The 19,783-nt window shown below is 40.3% G+C and overlaps 1 long non-coding RNA gene across 2 annotated transcripts in view; it reads left to right on the plus strand.

Moving 5' to 3' along the window:
• Positions 1-6,939, plus strand: part of LOC108507845 — a 114,161-nt gene extending 107,222 nt beyond the window's left edge. For both annotated transcript variants that reach the window (XR_001878282.1, XR_001878281.1), the window contains one exon: positions 6,581-6,939. This is a non-coding gene — a long non-coding RNA (uncharacterized LOC108507845). The remainder of the gene's footprint in view (positions 1-6,580) is intronic.
• The last annotated feature ends 12,844 nt before the right edge of the window (positions 6,940-19,783 follow it).

Genomic DNA, 19,783 nt, shown 5'->3' on the forward strand with positions numbered 1-19,783 from the left:
CTTTAAAAGGGTTTGAAACTTATGTGAAGAGTGAGTACTGGGCTGGGCAAATTGCTTAACACGAACGGACTTCTGGGAGGATCTGGAAGACGATGCAGGACAACGGAATAACCCAGTATATGTACAGGCTGAGAAAGAGAAGTGCCGTTAAGGTGGTTCCAAGGTGGCTGAAAGAACTCACTGAGATTGCTAAACATGACTGGCTACACTAACTAAATGCAAAAGCATTGAGTTGCTGGGGGACAATGGGCTCTATCCTTTGAAGCTATTTTCACACCCTGATATCCAGTTTGTTACTGATTGGTATATACAGTAGATGTTGCAAGTTTTTTTGCAGCTGTTTCTAGCTTAGTTGTCAGGTAAATAATCAGGAAAGTCATGGGTTTTAAATCTAATTTCACAAATAACTTTTAAAAATAAATGTATAGATTTTTTCTGATTTAAAATCTGTCAATTTAGTGTAGGGTTATGAGCTCTCCAGTCACATTTATAAAAAGGCATTTAATAAGAAGGCAGCATCCAGTTATAACTGTAGTATGATTTACAGAAAACATACCTGAGACAATATGATAACAGCTCAAAAGAATCCACTAGGTTCTCTCTTTCTCTACATGTACAGTACAAAAGAAAAATGAGTTTCAAGATTCAAACAGAAGACAAAGTACCTTTCACCAAGACAGCATAATTTTGCAGGATTTCCCTCATAACCAGTGCCAACCTGTGAAACTTTATGCCTGTCAGTTCCTTCCTCAGAAAGCTTGTCCACACAGACCCAGAAATAATCCTCTAATGAGCAATATAAGTGTGGTAGAGTAAGATGGAGGGGGATTTTATTTTCAGCTTTCTTAACACCATATGTTCACTTAATCCCACTCTTCTTTTAGTTAAAGGTAATCCCTGAGTACTTGAGAACAAATTACATGCAAACATACATTATGTGTATGGGTGCATCTGCATATAACACTGCACATGTGTCTAAGACTAACAGAAATAACACTGATAACCAAGGCAGTTGAATTTTCCTATATGGATGCTCCCACATCGTCTATCTCAAAAGTATATATTAAGATTCAAGAAGGAAATTTTCTCTGAAAGAATTACTATTGAGTATTGCTTGGATTTTAGCTCATCAAATCTTGAATAAAAATCTTCAGAGTTATTTTGAAGTGCCATTTAACCTTTCCTACCTCTTCACTAAATTTAATCAAAAAATCATCACAGCTCTTTCTAATAAGTCCAGTAACATCATACAGACCACACTAAACATGCCAAAATGTTTATTTTCCACTTTTCACTTCAAAATGGGAGTTTTAAAATAAATTGTAAAAGTTTCAAAGTACAATGATAAAAATGCTGAAAATTACTGTTCAAAAATCTACTGTCCAGTTATCTACAGCTGTTCAAAAAAAGAATCTGAAACTTCCCACAACTATTTTCAGTTGCTCACTGGAAGAACAACTGCACCAGTTCAAACTACTTCTTTTAAAAAATGTGAAAAGTCCAGCCAATGTCACTTTGCAGTCAAGACAGAAATTCCAGGAAATCCTAATGTATGATTTACAAGATACATGTCAAATATTTCACATATGCACGAAAATGACAGGAAGAAAATAGTTCTGGTCTGTAAACATTAGGTACAGTTAAATAACACAGAACTTCTGGAGAAAGCTGTACTTTCTAGCTGGTCTTGCAACTTGATTAGTGCCAGCTGGCTCCTGAAATGAAAAAAAGAGTCCACTTGAGCAGGTCACTTTCCAGAGTGAGATCTGAGGACAAGACGTGGCTGCAGATACTTGGGAAAGAACCGTTAATAGTAACTGGAAGAACAAACTCAGTACCATCACTGAGTATACCAGAGATGTGTCTATCCCTGCTGCTCCAGAAACTGTGACATTGCTGCAGTACATGCACACAAAGCTTTCCCCTGCAATTATGGCCAGTGAGTATATGGGTTTGACTGAATTTCCCTCTGTAAAAAAAAAAAAGGGGAATAAATGCAGTCTTTTGGATTTTCACAGTGCAGCAGCAGAAGATCCAAAATTCAGTTCTCTCTCAGGCAGCACTGTGACTGATAACTCTATTTTTTTGCATACTGATAAAATCTCTTACACTTTAAGAATTATTAAATCATATCTAGCAGGTAATTATTCTGTAATGAGCATTAACTGCATATAAGGTGTTTGGTCTGGAAGGACCTTTCAACATCTTCAATATTTACATTGAAATTCTCTTTTTCTAACTCGGTAACAAAAGACTTCAGAAGTGATGTGAGATAAAAGAACATTTTCAGTGTAAAATGAGAAATGTTGTCATAGAGGAAGTGAAAATAGGTTAAAAGCAATCTGAAAGGTAAATGACTAGTTGTTGCTTCTTCTATGCCTTACTCTGTAATGTTAACATAAATAACATGAAATCCAAAGACCTTCTGAGAAGTGTTTTCCAGCTTGACCCAGAGAAATGCCTAAGGCTGGCCCCTGGATTGTCCTGAGGCTCTTCCAGTTTGGTATCAGGCACAGCCTTTATACCTAAAGACTCAGTGAGGTCATATCAAGAAGGTCATTGTAAAAAGAGAAGAACTTTTCAGGACAAATTTCAGTCACAAAGTAGAAGTACCAAGTAGAATCCAACCCAACTTCTTTTCCAACTCCGCTCTGCCACTCACCTCCTGCAGTATTTCACCTAAAAAATCCACTGCGCAGGCTCGAAGGGTCAATGACCTTTCCCAAATCTTCGCTCACGAAGACTGGCCATTACATTACATTACATTTCAAACATATTGTGGAATTGATTTTTTTATGTAAAACAATGGTTCTCAAGACTGCAAAACTGGTAGACTTCTATCATTTCCCTGTGATGTTCATAACCAAACCTCTGCCATTTCATTGTAGCAAATGGTATCTTTTAATGTTTTTGGAGTGCTGTGTGATGTTTGCTCCTATGCTTAAAATTCTAGTGTTGTTTGATTTAATGTGTGGAAAAGAATCACTGTGTATTTTAAGTGAATTATGTACCAGAACATCATAATTTTTATGAATGAGTGACCTCATAATTTTCAGAGACATCACTCGAAGAAATCAAAGACAAAGGCTGTATTTATTTGCAGAGTTGTTTGCAAAATTGTTGCCATAGCTTTGGCCTCTTTTTTAGACCACACTAAAACCCTGCAGTGACTTCTCCAGAAACTGATGTCCTCCACATTAGCATTTATTTACATTTGTTTACCTTGTTGTTGTTGGCACCTCATTCCGGTTCAAGTCACCTTTTTTTTTCCTATGTTAATGGCCATTTTTCAATTCACCTTCAGCACTGAGATTTCTTGGTTTTAAAGGTATGATCACATGAGAAGTATTGGTTTCTCCTGTCTTCTAGAAGATGATTAAAAACCTTGCTTTATGAATGGCCAGTGCAACTGCTGTGATTGGGACCCACAGTGACATTATTTTCCCTCATAATCATATTAAGTCAGATATAGGAAAAAGAAGGGCAGCTGGAGAGTATTAATAGATCTTGGGGGTGTTATAGATCTTAAGGCCTGTAACTGTGCTGCAGAAAATCACTAATTTATTTGCCTTTCAGTAAGAATCTCTAGAAATAGAAGCGTTTTATGTTATTTTTTTCCTAAAGAAATAAAAATACATACATGCTAATTGCACTTTGGAGAAGGAAAATTAATAAAGACAACTTCGCCATTCCCCATTAGTGGAAATGCCTGCAGTTAACCTGCCTCGAGCACTTTCAATATCACTGAATCCCTTGGGTGGGATTTTCCAAAGTGCCAGCATTAGCTCAGCCCTGCTCCCATTAAAATCAATTACTGACTTCAGCCTGGGAGGGGAGTCCAGAGAGTCCCTGTGGTGCCCTGTGTGTTGGAAGATCCTAATCTTTGTGTGTGCTCTTCCTTCCCTATTTTTATGTGCATGGCTGCACAGGTGGTCAGATACATTCGTGAGGGCCAGGATTTTCCTCAAAGGACCTAAAAAGGAGCCAGAAAATCAGCTGTGCGGAACAAAGAGTAATGGAGGGTAATACAGATCATGGAGGCAAGGGGAGCTTCACAGAAGATGAAGCTTCATCAAGTGCCTAGTGAAGTCAGCTAACTGCAGCCTCTATGCCCCAATTCATAGAGCAAAACCTCCCAAAATAGGTTTTCAATACTACTTCACACAGTATATTTTCTGTCTATGGAATCCAATTGTCATGGGCAGTCACCAAGGCAAAGAGTTTAGTAGAATTAAAAAAGGATTTAAGAAGCTTTGTGAGCAAAGACAACATTTGCGGCTGTATGCACTAGATTACAACAATGCAGGGGACAAACAAGCTTCCTGCTCCAGCAGCATAAGCCGAATGCTTTGAGGGTCAAGAAAAAATGGTTTTTTGGCATATGTTAGCCATGCTGATTTATTGAGATGTGTGATGGGATGGTTTGAGTCTTCACTAAAAGGAGTGATAATGATAATGAATGCTATAGGTAGATTACTTGCTAGTCTGTAGTGCTGGCTCTTCCACAAAAAGGGTATCAGTAATAATTTTGTGATGAAGTCTCCTCCCAAGCAAGGGACTGATTTGGCACTGATGAGAGCAGAATTCAGATCTTAGCTATGAATAAGGTTTCCTTTCTGACTCTGGGGGTGGCTTATTCTCTCATCACCTGAGAAATGGGAAGACAATGAATGCTTCTCTATTTCTTAGAGGTGGAATGAATTGAAGGTGCATAAAGAAGAGAGTGTGCATAGTTTTATCCACAGCCTTTATGTGTTTTTAATTCAAAGCTGTCATCCCACTGTAATTCAGGAGTACTTTAGCTGGAATTAGCCACGATTTTTCTGATTTACACTGATTAAATGAGTTCAGAAAATGGTGTTTTCACTCCACCGTTCGTGGTGCTCCTCTGCACTTGTTCCTACACACAAATAGTAGCAGTCTTCCGTAAGAACAATAGCCCTGGGAAAACTTAGTGGCCCTAACCCAGAACATGAGCAGTTTCTGCAATGGATTATGGATCATACTGGCTGGCTTGAAACCCTAGGAGCTCCTGTCCGAGTCTGCATTCCTATTACGGGCTACTGTTGTCATTACACCACTTGCTGCAAGGTCAGATTCCCCTTCATGACATTCTTGTTTATGAACAGTAGATAAGATCTGAGAAAAGACATTTTGAATGTATAGGCTGGATGAGCTGAATTATTTATGTTAATGGCTATGGGTGCTATACCTGTTGCTAAGAAATACTGTAATACTTTGTTGTGACCCCCATTTGGAAATGCCATTACAGTGAGCTGAGCAGCAATAGATACAGTATAGGCTGAGCAAGCTATTGATGAACAGAAAAGGGTTTTTAACGATTTTGTACCTTGAACACTGTAGTTGGCAAAAAAATTGATAAAGAAGCAGGTGAAAAGAGTCAGACTGCTCTGTTAGAGCTTGCAGGGGTCACAGGCGCTCCAGGTTCCATCAAACCATGATGGGATAGCTGCATATATAGAGAGATGTACCTATATATGCACATATATGTAGTTTTGATTGATAGGTCTTCACCAAAATACTAAATTTCCACTGCACAAGTAATTGAGCTTTCTTAGGTCTAACAAAGCAATCAAAATGGGAGGTTTGTTTTGTCTTTCTTTAATTTTGAACTTTCATATTTCCAGCCTTTGCCTGGTGTGTCCTTTATGGAAATTGGCACAAATGTCTAATGATCTGTATAACCTTTGTTTGTTTATGTTTTCTTATTCAGAATTATTTAAATACAAAAAATAAAACATTTGAGGTATTCAAAATTAAGCTCTGTGCCAACAGTGCCTAGCTATACTTAAAACTGAGATTCAAAGACAATATTTAGGGAGACGGTAGGGCCATGGAATTATTGCCTTGATTAAAAACAATGATTCATTTTATCCTTTCTTATTTGGATGCAGATATACATTTAAACCGACCTTTTAACCTACTCAGAAGGCTGCACTATTTTTATTAATTCATTAGCTATTAATTTTATTGGTAGATGTATGACTAAATCCCCTGTACTACTTTGAAAACCTTACACAATGTCTGCTGCAGGTATGTACTATTTCCCTGGCCTGGGGGATGATTTTACATTAGTAACTTATGTATATAATTGGATCGTGGTTCTGTAGGATGCACACAGATCCAATCTGGTCCTCAAGCTTAAAATGGTCTGACTCTGACCTCTCCCCTACATTAAATTAACTGTGTTGACTACTGTCTGCTCAGACTCAGCAACTTAGCAAGTTCGATATAACAGAACAACATTTCTAGATGCCAAAAGCAGAGTTTGCCTTAGTCAGCTGCAGCGTCCTCTTCCTTTTGATAGAATTTTGTAGTTGAGGGTAAGAAGCTTTGCACACTTCATGGCCGTGCAGTTCCTGAGCTGCAGTGGTGCAGAACGTGACTTGGCAGTGCTTCTGTGCTGGGTTAGACGTAGCTGGAGCTGCCACAGAGCTACAGAAGGAACTTGGCCATGGCACACCCAAGTTGCTCCTTGTATTGCCCGTACACTCACTGTGATTTCTCTGTTCATCTTGAGTCTGCTTCTCAGGAGGTGTTGTCATTCTAATCCCTTCAGGGTCATGGAGGATCAGTAGGAAAGCATGGTGGGATTAATACAACCTGGAGACATGGCCTAAACCTGCTGATAACATCAGATTCATAGTCACTGCCAGCTCACTCTCACTGCTGATATGCAGCAAGTGCAGAACAGCACTGAAAATTGAAGTACTTATCACTTTTATTAAGTAATGTGAGTCAAGACATTTTTTAATTGTGCACCACTTGCACAAATTATGAGGCAATGTATCAATAATAATATACTATTTGGAATAGTTGGATTAAAAATATTTTATTTGCAACTCCATAAGGCTGCTGTTGTTTCTTAGTGATTAATGCATGTATTTTTAGTCCACACTGAGAATTTATATACTTCTGCGTCTGAAACTTTGATCTCAGCTTCTCTGGGGAGTTGTTAATTGGCAACATTTCATTATGTTGCCCAGAATTTGGAAGTGATTACGTGCTAAGGTGAATATAGCAAAGACTTTTTGCTAAATATGTTAGAATTATACACGTGAACTTTGTCTTTAAAATTACTTAATTGTATGTACACATGAAAATCCTATTTTAAAAGCTTCCTCTTCATGTTGCTGGTGACCTAGCATGTAACCTCGTCAGTAAATTAGTATTTACAGAAATACAACAACTAGCGTCACTTTGCATAATTGTTCTCATTTATGGAAAACGCTGTGCTTTAGCCGACTGAAGTTTTCTCCCTGTCAGATGCTGACAGATAAAACCTGATGCAAACAAACATGCCTGTGTTCTGGCACGACACAGCAGCGGTTCCAGCACAGGGGAGAGGCACGTTCCCGGCGGGAGGCAGCGTGGATGGCACCTCTCCTGCGCTGGAGCTTGGAGCCCCAGCAGCCCACGCAATGAACTGTATTTAAGCGAATCTCCTCTCCTGTAGCATTACTTGCAGTAGCGAGCAATGCGTTTTATTCCATTTTGTGAACAATTTAAAGAATGGCGATCTCGGCCCTGAAGCTGTGGTAGGATGAGAAACAGGGGCCAACTCCCGGCCGGGGCACAGCGGGGACGGGGCGGTGCGGTCCGGGGCTGGCCCGGGTACAGCGGGACACACCACCGAGGATTTCGGCAGGATTCCCAGGATTTGGTAACTGGCTGCCTACAGAAACCCTCGGTGATCGGAATGGGGAGCGTCACCCGGCGCCTGTAGCTGCGGACGGAACCGCAGCCGCAACTGCCTGGGGCGCGGCCACCGCCCGCCGACAGCGCGCTGGCCGCCGCCCGGTGCGGGCGGACCCGGGCATCGGCACCGGGGGATCGGCTCCCCAGGGATCGGCTCCCCAGGGGTCGGCCCCACAGGGATCGGCCCCACAGGGATCGACCCCACAGGGATCGGCCCCACAGGGGCCGGCACCGCGCCCTCCGCCCCCCGCGCGCCCGCCGGTCCCGCGCGCCCCTCGCCCTCGCGGCGCTGCCCCCCCCGCTGGCGGCGGTCCCGGCGGGGCGGGGCGAGGCGCGGCCCGCGCGCCGGAAGTGAGCGGCGGGGGGGCCCGGGCGGCGGCGCTGGGGCGGCAGCGGCGCGCGGGGGGCGGTGTCTCCCTCCGCTGCCGGGCAGGGACGCGCCTCGGCCACCGGGCGGAGGCGGCTCCGCGCTCGGCGGAAACAAGGAGCGGGAAAGGAAGGGAGCGGCGGAGGGAACCGGTGTCGGCGGCCACCATTAGCGGCCGCGGGACGAGCAGCTACAGCAGCAGCAGCAGGCGCCGCCGCTGCCGCCGCGGGGTCTGCGGGCGGAGCGGAGCCGGGTGCCGCCGCCGCCGGCAGCGAGCGGGAGCGAGCCCGCCGCCTCGCCCCTCTGTTCTGCGGGGTGGTGCCGCTGCCCGCCGGGGGCTGCCCCGGAGCCGGGGCGAGGTGAGTGGCGGAGCCACATTCGCGTCTGTCTTGTCTGGGAGAGCGGGCGGTGGCGGAGCCGGCGGTGGCAGAGCCGGCGGGCGGCGTTTCCTGCCGGGGCACCGCCGGGGCTGGGCGAGAGCACCGGCGCGAAGGGGCTCATTTACCGTCCCGCCGCTGTGCCCGGCACCCCTGCACGCCCCAGCGTGTTTTTTTTCCAGTGAGGCTCCGCTGTGCCGGTGGTGACTGGTGGAGCTTTGTGTGCCCCCGCGTTTTCCCCGAGAGGGGCATGGCTCGGGAGAGGCTGGGAGCCCGCCGGGGATGCGCGAGGGATGTAGTGTGTGGCATGCAGACAATGTCAGCCTGGGTGAGTCTCCACCCTGTGGAGCCGCAGGCAGCGGGTCCCCGCACAGGCACCGCCGAGCCGAGCGCTCCCACCGCGGAACAAAACGCGCAAATCCTCGATCCTGGTGCCAGAAGGAAACATTTGTTTGGACTGCTCGTTACAACGTTTTGTTTTTATCACAAAAACCCGAACACGGAAACATCAAAGCTGAAGTCTTTTGAGCGCTTTAGCCGCACGGCTTGCTGAGGGCAGGCTGGTTTGTGAGGAGCCTCCCAAGCAAGGCTGGTGTCTGCATTGGGTTTCATGAAGGTGGGAGAGTGGGATATTATTTTTTCTTCATGGGGAAAATCACTGATGGTGGGAGGGAAAGGAGGAGTGTCTGTATACGTGAGTGTCACATGACCTTGTAAAATTCATACAGCTATACTTATTTTTCTCCTGCATTAATGCCGATCGTCTTAAGAAGCCAATGACTTACCTGTTCATTTCAGAAGGTTTTATTTCTTTTGGTTTTTTTTGTCTTGTGAGGCAGAAAATAGTCGCCTGTGTGGACACTGTCTGTGTGTTTTATCATGCATTTTATAATTTTTACTAGTATTTTAAGGCTTTTTTTGTTTTTAGTGGGTTATAGGTGTTCGGAAGGGAACAAACAGCAGTATGTGTAACATAATTTCTTTTTTACTGGAAGAGTACAGATACACTTCATCTGGCACAAGTATGGTGTTTCATATGGCTAATACCTTTACATTGCCATTCACATGGTAGATGAATGTTTTGTGAGACTGTAGAATCACACCCACTCCATTTTGAACAAATTGCCTCTTTTTTATCTCTTCCCCCTCACTTCACTGTTCTCCAGACATCAGCTTGTAAAACACCTTTGAGCAGAAAAATTAATTTATGTTTATTGATGAACAAATTTAGATGTTTACTGAAACAGTTTGTCTAAACCAGCAAATTTTCCAATTTTATTGTCTTAAATCAGCTTTTCTCTGCTGAGAAGTTTCCTATTAAAGTAGAGGAACAGAAAAATTACTTGCTAAATCATCTTGAAGAACAAAAGTATAGGTCATAATCTAAGGAATACTTTACATATAAGTTATATAAAGATCTAGACACATCCGTATTTAATATGCTGATATCCTCCTCGGGTGGATGTGGTGGATAGTGGAACATGGACTGTTTTTCTGCACCTAAGTTAGTATGTGGTTTTTCATATCACTGGGTGATGCTCATATTGCCATACAGAAATCCATGTTACAGAAGCTTTTTGGTTTTATAGAACAAGAAGGTAAGTGGCACTCAGGAATTTATTTATTGCCCTCCTACAGATCTCATTTTCAGATAGATATTTTCCTAAAATGGCTTCGTTTTTAAACTCATATGGCATGCAATGAAGTGTCCATCTACCACTGCTTCTCTGACTCAGCATGTGGTGACAGAGAAAAGTATTGCTAAGAGATAAACCACAGTTCGAGAAAGCAGTATAGTGTACCAGCTGTTAGTCTCTTGAAAAAATATAAAAAATAATGTAAAAAGGGACACTGACAAATTTTATATGATCTTCAATCTGCCTTCCTTGCATAGTGTCTTGAGACAGGTTTGAATTTAAAATAGTTTTTTTACAGGGGAGCAGTGCATTGACACAAACTGTTTTGAACATCCTGTGTGTTGCAGCCTGTTCCTTTCTTAGGACGCTAAGCCATGGTGCAGGGAACACCTGTTGGTTTAAAGGAGTGTATGAGATTGCTTTTGTAGGCAATGGTTGATGATTGATTTTAAGAGGCTTTATTTTTCAAAAATAAAGTGACTTCTCGTGGTTATTTCAGTTGTTGTCTTCTTAGCTCTTCCAGTAGGAAGGAACAGTTTGCTCCCCAAAGAAAAGCTCCTAGTAGAGCTTGTTTTTTTTCCAGGGATACATGGGTAGGCTTCATCTTGATGTGAATTCATTTGTTACACTTTTCTGCTTTAAGAGCAGGCATCATTAGCCCAGAAAAGGTAGTTAATTCATTCTATGTGATCGTAGTCTTAATGTCTGAACTTGGTTATAGACTCCTGGTAAAATTGCTCCCCCAAACTAAAACTGTGCAAAATTATACTTCATTTTCTGAAATCCACTTGGTCATTGCAAAAGAAAAAATATTTTCAGAATGTCCAAAAGACTTAATTACTAACCTTACTGAAATTGTAATTGACAAATTTGCATCATCTGCTTGTAAAATTGGGTTTCAAAGACTGTATCACTGAATAGTGTTAGAAGGGCCAATGAATATCTATCAAGCATTGATGATAAAATAGTCCTGTCTCAAGTTCTTATTCTGACATTACCTTTGCAATTAAATCCCTTCAATATGTGTAATAAAATTGTCTCCTAAGTGCAACATTAAAAGTTGAGTGAGTTACTGCATACTGTGAAAAGTGCTACCTTAACGGCACAGAATTCATAACGCAGTTTTTTGCGTGGAATTTCATTCTTCTTGAAACTTATAGATGATGCTAAGACAGATGATGCCCAACTACTGCTTCAATCAGTGATGAAAAAACCCTAGTGCTTTTTTGATGTCTGTGGATTTCCTTTAAGTAGTTCCATTGATTATTAAGGTGAAATATCTCTGTCTCAAATACTGATTTGATTGGTATTGGAAAAGTACACTGAAACTGTGTTTGACAGATTTTTCTCTCTGTCAAGGGGCTTGTAGATTTGTAGTGGTACTCTTATGTTTAACTATAAAGTTGCTGAATTGATCCTTGTGATACACCATTAGTGAAAAGGCGTCTCTTCATGATGAGGCGTCACTTATAGACTTTGACTTGCTAGAGAGGACAGCATTAGCAAAACAAATACACAGGTTCTTTGAAAGAAGTAAAGTTGCTCCACATGTTGTTTGTATACAGTCATTAATCTCTGTACAGATGCGTTTGCTGTGCCTGGAGTAGCCGCAAGTCCCTGCTTGCATCTCTGACAGTGCTGACCCAGTCTCCAGAACTGTATGTTCCGCTCTGTTTGTTTGTTTTATTTTCTTGTAGGTCCCTTAATGAGGTGGTATTAGTTAGAGCAGAAGAGAAGCAGTTGAGATCAGAGACAACTTTTTTCCCCTTTTTTCTTACGTAGCTTTAGAGATCACTGAACTATTGTGGATTAAAAATACTCATAAAGAGAAGAGACTGGTGAGATTAAATCCGTGTAAATTCTGTGATCCAGTTTGCAGCATAATCCACAGCATCCAAATTGGTGAAATCAAAGGGGTGATGAGCGGGGAGCTGCTGAGAGAAGAGAAGCTACATCCTTATATACATCTTCCTAGATCATGATTATATAGTTTTGCAAAATTAAAGGTTCTTTTACTTTTGGGATGTAAAAGGCATTTTTAAAAATAAAGACAAACTCCCTTCCAGGTTGCTGTTTGCATCTTATGAGTAGTAAAAGGCATCTCTCCAGAGTTTCAGAATCTGTTGTAGGAAATACTTTGCCCCGTGATCTTGCAAATAATTTCATTTTTGTATCTAGATGACTAATGTTATCTATACTTATTCAGACAAGCTGCTTTGCAAAACTGGGTTGGGTTCTAGCTCAGTATTGAAAAAAGTAAGTTTTCAGCATGTTTTCAATCATGTCATGAATGGGACTGATTTTTGCAGCTTAATGATGATCTTCTGAAGGTGAGATTGGCATGGGAGGGTTATTAGTTTTGCAGAAATACTGATTTCCTTCTTGAATACTAATTTCCTTAATTTTAATCCCATGGGGTTTTTTCCACTTTGTATCTGAGCTCATTACTTGTTACTCTTTAATGGTTTAGAACAAGAAACATTGTATTAGGTGGGAAGAGAAGTACTCTCTAACAAATGTGAAGCCATTTCATTATGGCTGTAACAGTGTTCCCTCAGGTTTTCTCACATATTGTTGACTGGGAATACACAAAGATCTGAAGTTCTTCAATTTGTGTTAGCTCTCAGACTGTGTCTACAAGAACAAGGTGCCCTATGTGCAGTGCAATATCTTCCCTAGCTTCCTTTAGAAGCAAGGACAGTGTTCACAGCCCTGGGAGGTTTCTCGCAATTGTTCTATGAGAGGTACATTACTTATGGATTGTGTCTGGACTTAAAATAAAGCCTCAGTCTTTGGTATTGCACTGTTGGCTATTTCTAGGCAGTTTCTTGCTTGTGTATGATTGTTTTTGATTTCATCCTGACTTGCCTAGTTCATGCCTAGTATAGTGATGAGGCATCTTGCATAGGATTTTTGATTCTGTGCCAGAAGCCAAGCATTCCAAGCTATCTTTATTTATAGAATCATAGAATCGTTTAGGTTGGAAAAGACCTCTAATATCGTAGAGTCCAACTGTTAACCTTGCACTGCCAAGTCCATCACTAAACCATGCTTGAGTTTATTTTGTATATATAAAGGTCACTGGAATAAAATAGTATCTAGTTGTAAGAAAAATACACGCAAAACCCAAGCATACATACCAAACATTTACTTGTTCTTTCCTTAGTAATTTTGCTTCCTGCTCTTCTCTTAGATAGATCTGTGATCTTGTTGCTCCATTTAAAATTGAGTTAATCATTGTTGGAATCTGTTTTAATATACCATTGCAAGTTTGGACTTCCCAGGTGTCTGTAATCATTCTTCGTCACAGGTGACTAAAGACTTACCACAAATGTGGTTTATAGTGCATTTAAAAGCAATATTCTTACTGTGAAAAAACTGCTTAGGTTGTTCTGAGACGATAAAGAAAAATGCCTTACAGACCTCTGTTCTCCAAGGAAGTTGTCACTTCTGTCTTTAATGCATGACTTAAGGGAATGACTGTTTACTTGGACGTGTAGTTCTGAGTGTAGTTTTGATAGAAGGATGGGTGACTGCGTGCTGTTCCTGGAAAAGCATGCTGCAACTTTGTTGTGTGCATCAGTGCACAGCATTTCTAGTAGGCTGGATTTTAGTTAGCAGTAGTTCTGTCTGAGAGCTCAAGAGAAGCACTTGTATCTATTAAATAGTGACATTTTATTTAGGGGTGAAGGGGGGAAGCCAGTAGTTTTTGGTCTCTAGTAACTTTGCAAGGTGGCAGTGCTGACTAAAACTTGGACTGTCTCTGAGCATGTCACAGGTCAGGAGAACAGCTCTACCTGAAGCTGCATAAGAGAAGATAACTTTGTCTTTCACCTCTACTCAGTTCTGTCTGTTAATAAGTAACTTAGTGATATCTTATGATCAGTTCTGTGAAACCGAAAGGCTGTTTGTCAGATTGATGTGAGTGCCAACACTAAATTCCTGCCCAGGGTAGAAGGAAAGAATTAATTTCATGAAGAAATGTTCAGTTGTGCTGGATTAGAGACCTTAGAGATTCTTTCTAAGAAGCACAGCAGAAGTGAGGAGTCTCATTTTCAGCAATTTTATGGAAGGAGAAGGAGAGTTCCATAGAAAAGTGTGAATGTTGCCTTCCCTTCTGGGAAGCAATGGGGAAATGAATGAAATTTTCAGGAGGAACCACATATTCACTTCACAGTTGTTAAAGTGAAACGTACTGTGTCTTTAGGAAGAATGCTCTGTGTTAACTACTGTGCAGTTGATAGTACAGCATACAGCTTAACCTTTTGTGCTTGGTGTCCTCAGAGACTTTCTCATTAAAAATAGGAGGGGAAGAAAAAAAAAACCCCAAACCCACAACCTAAGTCCTTGGGATTAGCTTGAATGCAACTTTGTATTTTGATATTGTTTACCTCTATTTAGCTTGAAAGTGTGCAAAACTTCAGAAGGTTCTCAAAAGCAACAACAAGTTTAAAAAAAAAAAAAGCCCTTGGGATTAGTTATTGCTACTTGGTAATGAAAAATCTTGAATTATCTTTTATCAGCTGGAATGGAATATTCCTGGAATGACGAGCGTGCGTTGTGGGGTTGAAAGTCCAAGCACAGAGTAAACAAAGTATTTTCAGACTATGCACTTTCAACGTCAGTAGTGTTTCATTTGTGAAATGTGATGACTTGGTTGTCTTTCTTTTTGCAAAGAGACGTCAATCTTCATTCTGCTGAAGGACCAGGTAGTTCCTATATTTACAGGTATCATGTAGGAAGCTAGCTTGGCTAGACTGTGAGGCCCAGAAGTTTAGGGAATGATTTTATGTCTTTTTTTCCCTAGATCCTTTAAAGTACATTAGGTTTGTGTGACCTTTAAATTTAAAATGCATGCAGTGTAAGAAAAAAACATTGTCACTTGACGCAAATTACTTTGATTTAATGTTCAGGTTATCTGCTGTCAGTGTCATGAAGGGTTTAAATTGAACTGCTGTTGCTTTAGGGCGTAAAGACTGATCTGAGTGCAGTACATAAGGCACGTTATGGCATTATCTTTCACTTTTTAAATTATTCCTTATTGTTTAGTACTTCTGATGATTGTTTTCCACTAATTCTTGTGAAGTGCATACTTTCTTATTTTGAAGATGGCAGCACAAATTGTTATGGTCTGTATAATGTGACCATGGGCCAACCTCATGTCTTTTTACACTGTAAAGTAAAAGATGCATTAACTAGTAATAAAATAGGACTATGTCTGTAGAACAGGAGACTGTGTTTTAAAGCAATGCCTTCCTAAATCTTTATCTAGTTTCTTGGTTTTGTGGAGTTTACTATAACCCCTTCTGAGCCTGAATTTCACCTCCAATTTTTTTTTTCCAATCTTGAAAGTACACTGTCTTCCTTTAGTTTAAAATGTGCATTACTTGAAACTAGGAAGTCAGAACTTTTTAGTTTTATGTATTTATGCTCATGATTAACTTTCTTAGGTACGATTAGTCTGGCATATTCTTTGATCCAACTCTTGACAGGCTGTGAGCTTTTGAGAACAACATTTCTGTACACCTGATCTGATGAAACATGATAAAGTGTTACAAGATATTGATGTGTCTTGTGTAATACATTGTTCTAGTTGAAGCTGCCTAAATCTTTTTTTTTTTCTACTTTAGAGTGAGTTGAAAGGGAAGATAAAGGGCCAGTTGTTCTCTTATGAAAATGTAAAAATCGCAGCTGGCCTTATGTTGTCTGCATTCTTTTTGCCTTCCAGTGTGGATTTAAATATTTGGATTTACAACTGCGCATGCTTTTACTGTGTTATGATGTGCCATAAGAATTGAGAAGGCATAGCCTACTGATAAATTCAGCAGCTGCTGCTTCATTCCTAAAATGATTTTTGCTGAATTGCTGTTGTTGAAATGTTGGTATTTTAGCATGATTCAGGCAGTATGGTTGACAGGAATAGTGAACTAACATATATTCTTTCTTGTTTTTGCAATATGTCTAAATATCTTGTTCTGTATCTGGATACATCATAAATCATTACCCTTTATCATGTCTGTTCATTCCAAGACACTCAGAGTGAAGTATCAAACTTTTTGGAGTATAGTGACAGCCACTGTTCAAAACAGTGGTTATGAAGTTGTTTGGGGTTTTTAGTAGAATTTGGAATATATAGATGGCTAAAATGTTATACTATTAGTTCACTTCTTGAAAAGAAAATTTAAAATTTCACTTGACATGGCTCATTGTGGATAGCTATAGTGCTGTGATGGAGTCATCTATTAAACTGCAGAACACAACTTCGTGGGATAGTTGAAGGTCCAGTGAAAAAAGCCCTTAGTTTACTAAATATTTCTTTCCTAATTTCTGAAGTTCTGCTTGCATCTATGATGTGATGAGCAACATTTCACTGGGGAGGGCTGCAGCAATCTGGTCCTGTGTGCATCAAGAATCATGTGTAGTTGTATGGAACTAGTTTGAACGTATGGTTTGAGGCTTGTACTTCAACAGTAGTGAATAGTGATGATCTTACTGTCATTAGGTGTGCATGCAGTAGCCTGGTATTCAATGGAATACAGATAGATAACTGTGGAGTTTTCATATTTTTATTGCCATTACACTGCCAATATATCTTATAGATCATATTTAGAAAATATGTTTGTAACTAACTCCGATCTTTTGCTTTCCAAAGATGAGCAAAATAAGCACTGAAACAATATCCATGGCTCTGCATTCTGTAAAAAATTGATTTGTGCCCTCTCTGTATATTGCTGAGCTTTTATAGTGTCTTGAGGAATAAGACATTACTTTAAAAGAGGAATTTAGGTCTGCCACAGAGGAAGCATTATATTATGGATTAAATGCTGTCCTTGTCATCATTGAAACACACTTTTTCTGCCGTCTTGTTACATTCATAGTTTTTTTTCTTCATACAGTGTTCCAGTTCTCTATTTGAGTTGCAGAAAATGAGTACTTTTGAAAGTTGTATGTGTAGCTCTCTTGTCCTCTTTTTGGGAATTAGTCTTGGAATGTTTTCTTCTGAAATGCTTCTTGATTTGAAACTGGATAGGTAGAAAAATCTTTTTTCTGTGCTCGGTTCCTTCCTGTACTTGGGTTTATGTTGTGTGTGTGCTCTTAGATTCTGTTGTCTAGAATTGTTCCACAAGGAGATATTATGTCCATTGAGAACTGGACAGAATATTGTTCTTGGTGTTCCCTATCTCAAAATGTACACGGTGGGATATTGGATAATGTTATTAGCTGTGCTAGTCCTGTGCTTTGTGCATATTCTCCTCAGCTGGCATAAATTCTTAGATGATGCAGAAGAACTGAAAAAGGGGCTGAGAGCTTGCTGTCTGTGACTTGATTAAATTTTAAAAAACAGTTTTTAAAACTGTCATGAATAGTAGAGCTGGAAAGAGCTACTGTTAGAATTGACCTTACTAATTAGCACAAAGGCTGTGAATGATTGCACAGATGATATTGCTCTTTTAATTGTTTTCTTCTGAGAGAAGGTTGTGACATCAGATGACAGCTTGAGAGCAGGAATAAACAAGGTCTTAGGATGCATTATGTTAGGTTTTTTACAGGTATTGCTTCGTGAATGATGCTGTGGGGCACAGTCTGGCTTGTGATTGAGCTGTTTCATTTCCAGATCTGATGAGTGGTTGCACTGAAAGGAAAGAGACAGTGCCTTTGAAACAGTGCTAACATCCAGGCATGGATTCCTGGTAGGAATTCTCTGTGATATTACCATGGGACCATAGTCAGTCAGTTCCCTTAATAAGCATGAAGGTCCCCTGGCAGCTCTGACAGAGCAGCTGCAACTGATGTTCCAGCATGCTAACACCTTGAGTCATGCACTGCTGATTGTTCCAGCTACTGGCCATTACATAATGAGTTTGGGCTAGTTTCTTCACTAAAATTTCCACAGGCACATTTATGACCAGTCTTTCAAAGAGTAGTCATTACTCTAACTTTGCACTGCTAACAGTTTTATCAGGGTTTTGCTGCACTGCTGTGTAATCAGACAGTATCAGAATGTGAGGTTAACATTGTAGGACACTGTTGAACAATAAAAGGAGAGCAAAACAGCATGACCCGTATCTTTGGCTTTCTCTAAGTTCAGTAAGACAGAATTGTTCTTAAGACTTCCTTCAATATTATGGGAAAATTGCCCAGGTAATTGCTTCCTTATTTATTCTATTTATATGTATCATCCTTCAAAGTGTGCTGCAGGATTTCTGTTGTATGCAAAAGAGCATTTGCAGCTGACTGCCAAAGCCAGCTGTATGAAAACAGAAGTTGCTTCAGCTTCACCAGCACAGTTGAAAACCTATCTTGTGTATGAGTAGTTTAATTTAAAAAAACAAAACCAAAAAACCAACCCTAAGATCTAACTATGTTCCATGTGGAAATGTCCTAAAGACTAATAACATTGGTAATACTTCTTGCCTCTTCACTAGCACGTTTTATGAGCAAGTGTGCAAAAAGTATACTGGTGTAAATAAAAGTTTTTTTCCTTTCTAACTTTCTGAACTCTTTAATGCATTTGCAGCTAGAAGGTGACAGCAGTGAGTATGAGTGCTAGGAATACATTCTTGATCCATGTGGCCAGTGGTGTTTAGCACTGCAACAACAGCAGTGTGTGGAAATCTTTCCCAAGTTTCTTCCAGTGATTTTTGGCCACATTTTTGTTTTTCATACAGAAGGTGGACTTTTCTCATCTGCTTCCCTTTACTTGCAAAGGGGTGGAGAGTCTTGTGGTTGAGATTTTTAGGTGATTGTTTGTGAGGTTTTTGGGTTTTTTTTAAGAAAAAGCTCTTGAAGTTTTCCTTCCAGTCTTTGACTTGTAAAATTAATTTTTAAATGGTATACTGTCTTTTGCCTGTGTGTAATGTTGTCCAGTCCCAAATACACTAATATTTCTTGACTTTTTAACACTGTCTTTCTTCTTTCTGCTGTCACTTGCCCTTGCAAAAAGGAGACCTAATTTGCTTTAGATGAATCAGAAGACTTGTATAGAGAAACTTGGATTTTCTGGCTTTGCATGTACAAATTGCTTGTGTTGTTTGCTGTGCCCTGCAGATAGTTTAGTCTTAACTTTTTCTTATGCTGGGAAGGAGAAGTCTGCAGGCTCCCTTCAGTACTTGACTATGAGAGGGAGTGATGCTGTGTTTGTACTTATGTAGGAGGTTTGAATCAAGGAATCTCCAGTACCATAATGAAGAGATTGCAATTAGTCACTTCAGCAGTTGTAAAGGCTGTTGCAGGACTTGGTAATGGTAAAATTCTAGTTTATGAAATTTAATTTTATTCATAATAAAATTTTGTAAAATTTTTAAACTGCTTTGTTGGTATCTTTAGTGTGATGCTTACACAGCATGAACTGAACTTGTGGATGATTTCTGTGTTTAGACATAACATTGTTAACTATCTTTTGTTTGTTGGTTTTTACTTATATCCTGCGGTTATTTTGGATGCAACATCTAAAATATTTTGCATAGTGGTGTCAACAAGCACAGGGGATTTTTCTAAGCTTTTCCTTTTCGCCCTATTAAAAGTTTGGGTTGTCCTTGATCTGATTTAAGTCTGATTTTTGTCTCACTCTAACCTGCAAAATCAATTTGGCAATTAATGTCTCGGTCTTCCATTCTATAAAAAATAAGGCTACATGCACTAGAAATGCTCAGGGATTCTTGAGCCTAGATGTCTAACTGAGA

The sequence above is a fragment of the Lepidothrix coronata genome, unplaced genomic scaffold (genome assembly GCF_001604755.1).
Source record: "Lepidothrix coronata isolate B3197 unplaced genomic scaffold, Lepidothrix_coronata-1.0 Scaffold7, whole genome shotgun sequence".
NCBI classification, from domain to species: domain Eukaryota; kingdom Metazoa; phylum Chordata; class Aves; order Passeriformes; family Pipridae; genus Lepidothrix; species Lepidothrix coronata.